This window comes from Podarcis raffonei, chromosome 12, assembly GCF_027172205.1.
Source record: "Podarcis raffonei isolate rPodRaf1 chromosome 12, rPodRaf1.pri, whole genome shotgun sequence".
Taxonomy (NCBI): domain Eukaryota; kingdom Metazoa; phylum Chordata; class Lepidosauria; order Squamata; family Lacertidae; genus Podarcis; species Podarcis raffonei.
This window is the reverse complement of record NC_070613.1, coordinates 46,725,285-46,733,378: the sequence shown is the minus strand read 5'-3', so window position 1 is coordinate 46,733,378 and position 8,094 is coordinate 46,725,285.

Here is an 8,094-nt window from a genome sequence, read left to right as displayed (position 1 = left end):
GTTAGTGAAGGTGGGAAGGGGAAAAGTTGTGTTTTATAAAGAGCAAACCAAGGGGTGGAGACTCTCTCTAAATCTCTAAATCGGCTCTGGATCCATTCCAGTCCGGCTTCCGCGCTGGTCATGGGACCGAGACGGCTCTGGTCGCCCTAACAGATGATCTCCGCAGGAAGCAGGATCGAGGCGGGTCGGGGCTGCTGATTCTTCTAGACCTGTCAGCAGCCTTCAACATGGTCGATCACAAACTCCTGGACCACCGCCTTGCCGATGTGGGGATCCAGGGCACAGTCCTTCAATGGCTGCGCTCGTTTCTCTCTGGTCGGGGACAGAGGGAGGCGCTTGGGGGGGAATTATCATCGCGCCACTCCTTGGTGTGTGGAGTGCCTCAGGGTGCGATACTCTCCCCGATGCTTTTTAACATCTTTATGCGCCCCCTCGCCCAGCTTGTCCGGAGTTTTGGGCTGGGTTGCCATCAGTATGCCGATGACACCCAACTCTATCTGTTGATGGATGGCCATCCTGACTCGGCCCCAGACACACTGACCAGATGTCTGGAAGCTGTGGCTGGATGGTTATGTGGGAGCCGGTTGAAGTTAAATCCTTCAAAGACAGAGGTCCTCTGGCTGGGACGGGACGATATGGGATTGAGGGGGCAACTCTCATCTCTTGCGGGGGTGCAATTAGTGCCAGCACCGTCCGTTAAGAGTTTGGGTGTAATCTTCGATACCTCCCTCTCTATGGAGGCGCAGATTACAGCTATAACAAAGGCGGCATTTTTTCATCTCCGCCAAGCTAAGCAGTTGGCCCCTTATCTCTCTCGCCCTGACCTAGCCACTGTGATCCACACGATGGTCACCTCCAGACTGGATTATTGTAACTCGCTCTACGTGGGGCTGCCCTTGAGACTGACCCAGAAACTCCAGCGGGTGCAGAATGCCGCGGCGAGACTCCTTACGGGGTCTTCGCTGCGAGATCACATTCATCCGGTACTATACCAGCTGCACTGGCTCCCGGTGGAGTACAGGATCAGGTTTAAGGTGCTGGTTTTAACCTTTAAAGCCCTATACGGCCTAGGACCCTCATACCTACGGGACCGCCTCTCCTGGTATGCCCCACAGAGGAACCTACGGTCTGCAAATAAAAACATCCTGAAGGTCCCAGGCCACAGAGAGGTTAGGCTGGCCTCAACTAGAGCCAGGGCTTTCTCGGCTGCGGCTCCAATCTGGTGGAATGCTCTGTCACAAGAGACTAGGGCCCTGCAGGACCTGACATCTTTCCGCAGGGCCTGCAAGACAGAGCTGTTCCACCAGGCCTTTGGTCAGGGCGCAGCCTGACTCCCTCCTCTGGCAACCTGCACAGAATTTTGCTTAACGGTTGCCATCAATTTGATTTTAATTAATTTTTATAATGAAATGTTTTTAGAATGTTGGATTATTTGATTGTTGGATTATTTGATTGTTGTTAGCCGCCCTGAGCCCGGCTTCGGCTGGGGAGGGCGGGATATAAATAAAATTTATTATTATTATTATTATTATTATTATTATTATTATTATTATTTGATCTTAGAGTTTAACTTGATGGCTACTGATTTATGGATTTTGGTAATATAGTCAAGGACTGAAAAGGAAATGCCAAATTGTGTAGGCCTGGAGGACCCCACTTGCCTGGAGGCTGTGCCCCATTGCTTTTCTCCAAAAGGAAGGACACTTAGGTCTCTGCTTATGGGCAGGGAACCAAAGATAATGGGGAGGTTGCAGTCTCAGACTTCCAGGAAGAACATCAGGCAGAGGAGGAGGGGTCAAATTCTGTAGGGCTGGAGGACCACACTCGCCACCCAACAGATGCCCGGAGGCTGTGCCCTATGATTCTTCTCCAAAAGGAAGGACACTCTAGTCTCTGCTAATGGCTAGGCAGGCAGAAATACACCAGTGCTCTGCCATATTGGCTGTTCCTGGTTGCTAGTGCGCGTAATAAGTCATCCAGGACCAAGGTACAGATATGAAAGTGATGGGTGCAACCATAGACCAAGCGTATAGATAAGATATTCTGCATAGATAGCTATGCATAGAATCTCACAGTCTCACTTGAAGTATTCGCATGGGCAAATACTCATGGGCATCAAGGTTCCACAGCATGGTCAGTCAAGGAGGACATCAGCACAACACAATACCATTAGCTCCATAGATTAAGTGCTCATTGAACAAGAGAATGTTAAAATGTTTATTGCCAAGGGGAAACAACCACCAGTGGGCCATAATGGCATTAACCCTTAGCAGAAATTGAATTCAGACATCTAAGTTGTCATGACTGCCTCCTATGGGAACCCCTTCTTCTCCTTCCGTGGTTCACTTTGCATGCCATACATCCCTGCATAACCCAAACCACTGAATATTCCATTGTTACATCCATCAAAACTTATTTACACTGTTGAATTTATCTTAATGCTACCGGCGTTTCTAAGTATACACAATTTTCACCCAGATATTCAATAAACATTTTCCAATCTTCTTTAAACATATGTTCTCTTGTTCTATATGTTAAGTCTGCTGGCTGCATATATTCCATCAGTTTAAGTTGCCGCTCTTCTTTGGTCGGGACCTCGCTCGTTTTCCATTTTGGGGCTAACAAAACATGGGTTGCAGTAGTGGCATACATAAGTAACATCTGGGAATCTGACACCTGGGAATTTCCATCTGAATTATCCCCAACGAAAAGGACTCTGGTTTTTTTGGGGGGAGGGGGAGTACTTTAAAACATTTTTTTCAGGTCATTATAAATTATTTCCCAGTACTCTTTTACCCATTTACAAGCCCACCGCATATGATGGAACGCCCTGAGTTCTCCCTGGAAGGACAGATCCTGAAGCTGAGACTCCAATACTTTGGCCACCTCATGAGAAGACTCCCTGGAAAAGACCCGGATGTTGGGAAAGATGGAGGGCACAAGGAGAAGGGGACGACAGAGGACGAGATGGTTGGACAGTGTTCTTGAAGCTACCAGCATGAGTTTGACCAAAGTGCGGGAGGCAGTGCAAGACAGAAGTGCCTGGCGTGCTCTGGTCCATGGGGTCACGAAGAGTCGGACACGACTAAAAGACTAAACAACAACAATACCCTGAACCTCATTGCATCTCCAGATGTACTTTCACATATCTGTCCGAATTCTTCCAGCATTAATCTCCATTGGATGTCCATGAGTTCTACTGTTAGGAGAGAGAGTGATGGAGAAACTGTTCCCTGGCCACTATATCTATGCAATGAATAATTTTATGAACTTCTCTCATGTTACCTCTCAGTCACCTTTTCGCTATACTAAAAACTTTCTTCAGAGGTGAGTCACTTGATTATTTTGGTTGCCCTATTCTGAACCACTTCCAACACTGCAATACCCTTTGTGAGGTTTTTGTACACAGTATTCAAAATGACTGGCCAAAATTCAAATGACAGCTAGTGGGAACTTCCGCCATTCCAAGCGGCTGACCTGGGGATTCCCCTACTGCCAAGCGCCCAGACCAGCGATGCTCCCTGAGGCTCAGAGCCCACCACTAAGAGCTTGGGTAGGCAAACTAAGGCCCGGGGGCAGGATCCGGCCCAATTGCCTTCTAAATCCCCCTGCTGAAAAGGTTTGCTGACCCCTGACTAAGAGCCACAACCGCCACCCATCCCAGGACTGGGTAAGCAGCCATTATAACCACAAGGTCTTGTTCCTGATCATTCCCCACCAGTTCAGACCCCATAAGTATAAATGTGAAATTAAGATTTTTTTAATGCCAGCATACAGTGGTGCCTCGCAAGACGAAATTAATCCGTTCCGCGAGTCTCTTCCGCGCTTGCGGTTTTTTCGTCTTGCGAAGCACGGCTATTAGCGGCTTAGCGGCTATTAGCGGCTTAGCGGCTATTAATGGCTTAGCGGCTTAGCGACTATTAACGGCTTAGCGGCTTTAAGAAAAAGGAAACAAACTCGCAAGAACTCGCAAGACGTTTCGTCTTGCGAAGCAAGCCCATAGGGAAAATCGTCTTGCGAAGCGACGCAAAAACCGAAAAACCCTTTCGTCTTGCGGGGCACTTGTTTACACTGAATTGCATTTTACATTTAATTGCCCACCCACTAAGTTTGGAGAGGTCCTTTTGAAGCTCTTTCACAATCTCTTTTGGGTTTAACAATCCTGAACATTTTAGTCTCCTTGGCAAACATTGCCACCTCACTTGGCAATCACATACCATCAGCCCTTGAAGTGTTTAAAGCTAAACCCCAAGCACAGTTATTATACGGGGCTCAGATTTGGACAGGCACTCACCTTGGATTTACAGAAGCTGTTCAATCTAAGTTCCTAAGGCAATTCCTCCCCTGTTCCATCCTGTGTTCCAAATGCTTCATTGAACTTGGAGGCTAATCTCCCCTCTGTTGAATTACAGATTTGGCGTAGGACATTTAATTATTGACTTTGGCTAAATTTAAACCCCACTGATCTACTACCCTTAGTATCGCAAGATAGTCATGAGAGTGCTTGGACTAAAATTGTCAACCAAAAGCTTTACTTTTCAGGTTTAACAACAGTTGTTAATACTGGGCTTCAGTAAACCAAATAATTTAATTAGACAGTGCCTATATGATAATGAGCGACAGAATAATTTGGCCACAATAAGGAAATTTTGTCCATGGTATGATTAATTCTGACATGTTGGCACCCTCTTTGCAAAATTTAACAGTTCCAAAATACAGACGCGCTTTCACTTTTGCAAGATTGAATATACTGCCAGTGTGGTGTAGTGGTTAAGAGCGGTGGACTCGTAATCTGGTGAACCGGGTTCGCTTCCCCGCTCCTCCACATGCAGCTGCTGGGTGACCTTGGGCCAGTCACACTTCTCTGAAGTCTCTCAGCCCCACTCACCTCACAGAGTGTTTGTTGTGGGGGAGGAAGGGAAAGGAGAATGTTAGCCGCTTTGAGACTCCTTAGGGTAGTGATAAAGCGGGATAACAAATCCAAACTCTTCTTCTTCCTTCGGCTGTACTTGAGGGTCGATTTCAAAAAATTCCGTAGGAAAAACGGTTATGTCCATGTGGAGATGGCAGTATTGAGTCATTGGCTCATGTGCTTCTAGCTTGCACTCTTCATAAAAATTTGAGGAGTGAGGTTATTACCCCTCTATTATTGTTGCTCAACCATTGCTACCGTGTCCTTTCTTTGAGCAGATCAAGATGATCACGTGACAGCAAAAACTGCAAGGTTTTTTAGCAGGGGCAATTAGAATAAGATCTTTGATTATTGATGTAAACCTCCAAAATGTATTTTTTACAGTTAAGTTTTTACCTCTATCTTCAGTTCATTTTATTTTATTTTATTGCAATGGCTAGTGGCTGATGCAAATAAAGATTCTTCTGATCTTGGCACCTCACTGCTCACCCGTAACAATGCTGTTTAACAGATTCCTGATCCAGAGAGGACTTCTCCTCTTGTTGCTCGGTCCCTGCTCCTGCCAACCTAGCAGTTCGAAAGCACATCAAAGTGCAAGTAGATAAATAGGTACCGCTCTGGCGGGAAGGTAAATGGGGTTTCCGTGTGCTGCTCTAGTTTGCCAGAAGCGGCTTAGTCATGCTGGCCACATGACCCGGAAGCTGTATGCCAGCTCCCTTGGCCAATAAAGCGAGATGAGTGCCGCAACCCCAGAGTCGGCCATGACTGGACCTAATGGTCAGGGGTCCCTTTACCTTTCCCTTAAGGACGGCAAGACAGGAGCTGAGTGTGCCTGGTTGTTAGGGTGATAGAGGTTATAATATTTCTCTATATCTGTGGTGTTCATTTTAAATTACGTTAAAAGTCCATTTGCTGTTTGTGTTCATGGTTGCCTCCAACCTTTTACATGATTGTACTGTTTCCTGAGGCAAAGCAAGAGACCACCAGCTTCTGAGGTGATTTCTTAATTATTTATTCTTGGCTCATCAGACTTTCCCATTTGGCCCATGAAACTGTTTTGGGCAAACCATAGCCACTCACCCTACGCCTGATGTCATGCAGGTGAGGGCAGGGCTTTCCTGCCCCCCAAAGCACCTGACAACCAGGCACCTTCCCCAGCCCAAGTCCATCACTTTAGGAGCAAGAGGGCACTTTAATTCAAATCACCAATCTCCTTTTGCTTGGTAAAGGTTCTCTCAAACCCTATTTGCCTTATAGGGTCCCCAGTTCCAGGTTTCTAGTACCTTAAACATTCTCCCAACTACTGGTATTCTGCTGCCACCATGTAAACACTAATATCTCTGACTGACTTTGCCACAGCAAATATGTAATCAGATATGTTCTCTTGAACTGGAGCACCTTTGACTTGTTTGGATTAAGGTGCATGTGTCAAAGCTACGCCCCTTCAGAAAGGCAGAACCGCTGTGCCAAAATGATCTACACCTGCGGAGATCATGATACTGTTTGGTTGTACTCCCCCTTTCCCCAAAAATCAGGTTGGGCAAGTTCTAGAAAGAAACCATAGGAACACAGGAAAAACACAGAAGAACAATGTTGTGTAGGTAAAGGGACCCCTGGACAGTTAAGTCCAGTCAAAGGCGACTATGGGGTGTGGTGCTCATCTCGCTTTCAGGCCGAGGGAGCTGGCATTTGCCCATAGACAGCTTTGCGGGTCACGTGGCCAGCAGGACTAAACCACTTCTGGCACAACGGGACCCTGTGGTGGAAACCAGAGCGCACGGAAACACCGTTTACCTTCTCGCTGTTTATCTACTTGCACTACCTGTTTATCTACTTGCACTGGTGTGCTTTCAAACTGCTAGGTTGGCAGGAGCTGGGACAGAGCAATGGGAGCTCACCACATCAAGGGATTCGAACCGCCAACCTTCTGATCAGCACGACCAAGAGGCTCAGTGGTTTAGACCGCAGTGCTAACCACTCCCTTTAATGTCATATAACTTCCCTATAAAACACGAGTGGGGGGAAAGTGGAAATTCTGGAGTAAAGTTCTGTGGGAACATCTTCATTTGACCTTAGTCTGATATTTTAAATAATGACAGCTAGTGATTAACATGGTGTTTTTTTTACAATCTGTTTCATCAGTTTGGAATGATTTGGAATAACCATTTACTATATACATTTGTTCTGCATGCTTTGCTTGCAGCCATTTATTATGGCCTGATAACCACTGTATCAGAAGAAGTTGGGAAATTATTTATAGAGCACAATATGATTTGATGAGCGGTTGTAGATTTTAACATGATTAATTGCCCTTTCATTGTTTAACCCATTACAGGTAAATGTACACATTGTGTGTGTGTGTGTAGATAAAGATATAGATACAGTGGTACCTCGCAAAACGAATGCCTCGCAAGACGAAAAACTCGCTTGATGAAAGGGTTTTTGGTTTTTTGAGTTGCTTCGCAAGACAAATTTCCCTATGGGCTTGCTTCGCAAGACGAAAACGTCTTGCAAGTTTGCGGTGTTAACTCATAGCAACTCATGTTGCTGTACAGTGGTGCTTCGCAAGACGAAAAATTCGCAAGACGAAAAAACTCGCAGAATGAATTAATTTCGTCTTGCGAGGCACCACTGTATGTGGATATATATCTACTGTTTGAGAACTCTAAAGGGAGGTGAAAGGGAAGAAACAGTCACATAAACAAAAGCTAACAGAGAAGGAAAGGACATCCTTAATAGCTATGTCATCGTTGACTTTGGGAATATAGAATCTGAATTATTTGTATTATTTACCATAACACAACAGAGTCGAAATGCTTTGACAACATCAATAAATTTAAGGGTGTCAATAATTTGGAAAATGCAGGTTAAAGACACAAACAAGTTCCTGGTTACCAGCATTAAGCCAAATACAAATCTAAAGGACAAGGTGACACCAATGTTGATGGAACACCTGTCAGTTTCAGTTGACTAGGAAGTCAAATAGTCTGCAGGACAAAACATTCCTATGTTTCTTTTTCATCTTATTTGGCAACAGGGAGGAGGGGGCTAGAAAACTTGTACACCTTGTATGGGAGCAGGGACTTCAAAAGTCCTAACACCCGTTGAAATGAATGGGAACTGTACAAGTGCTCACTTTCACAGTTATATAAGTATGATATTTGAAGAATATGGGGTTAATG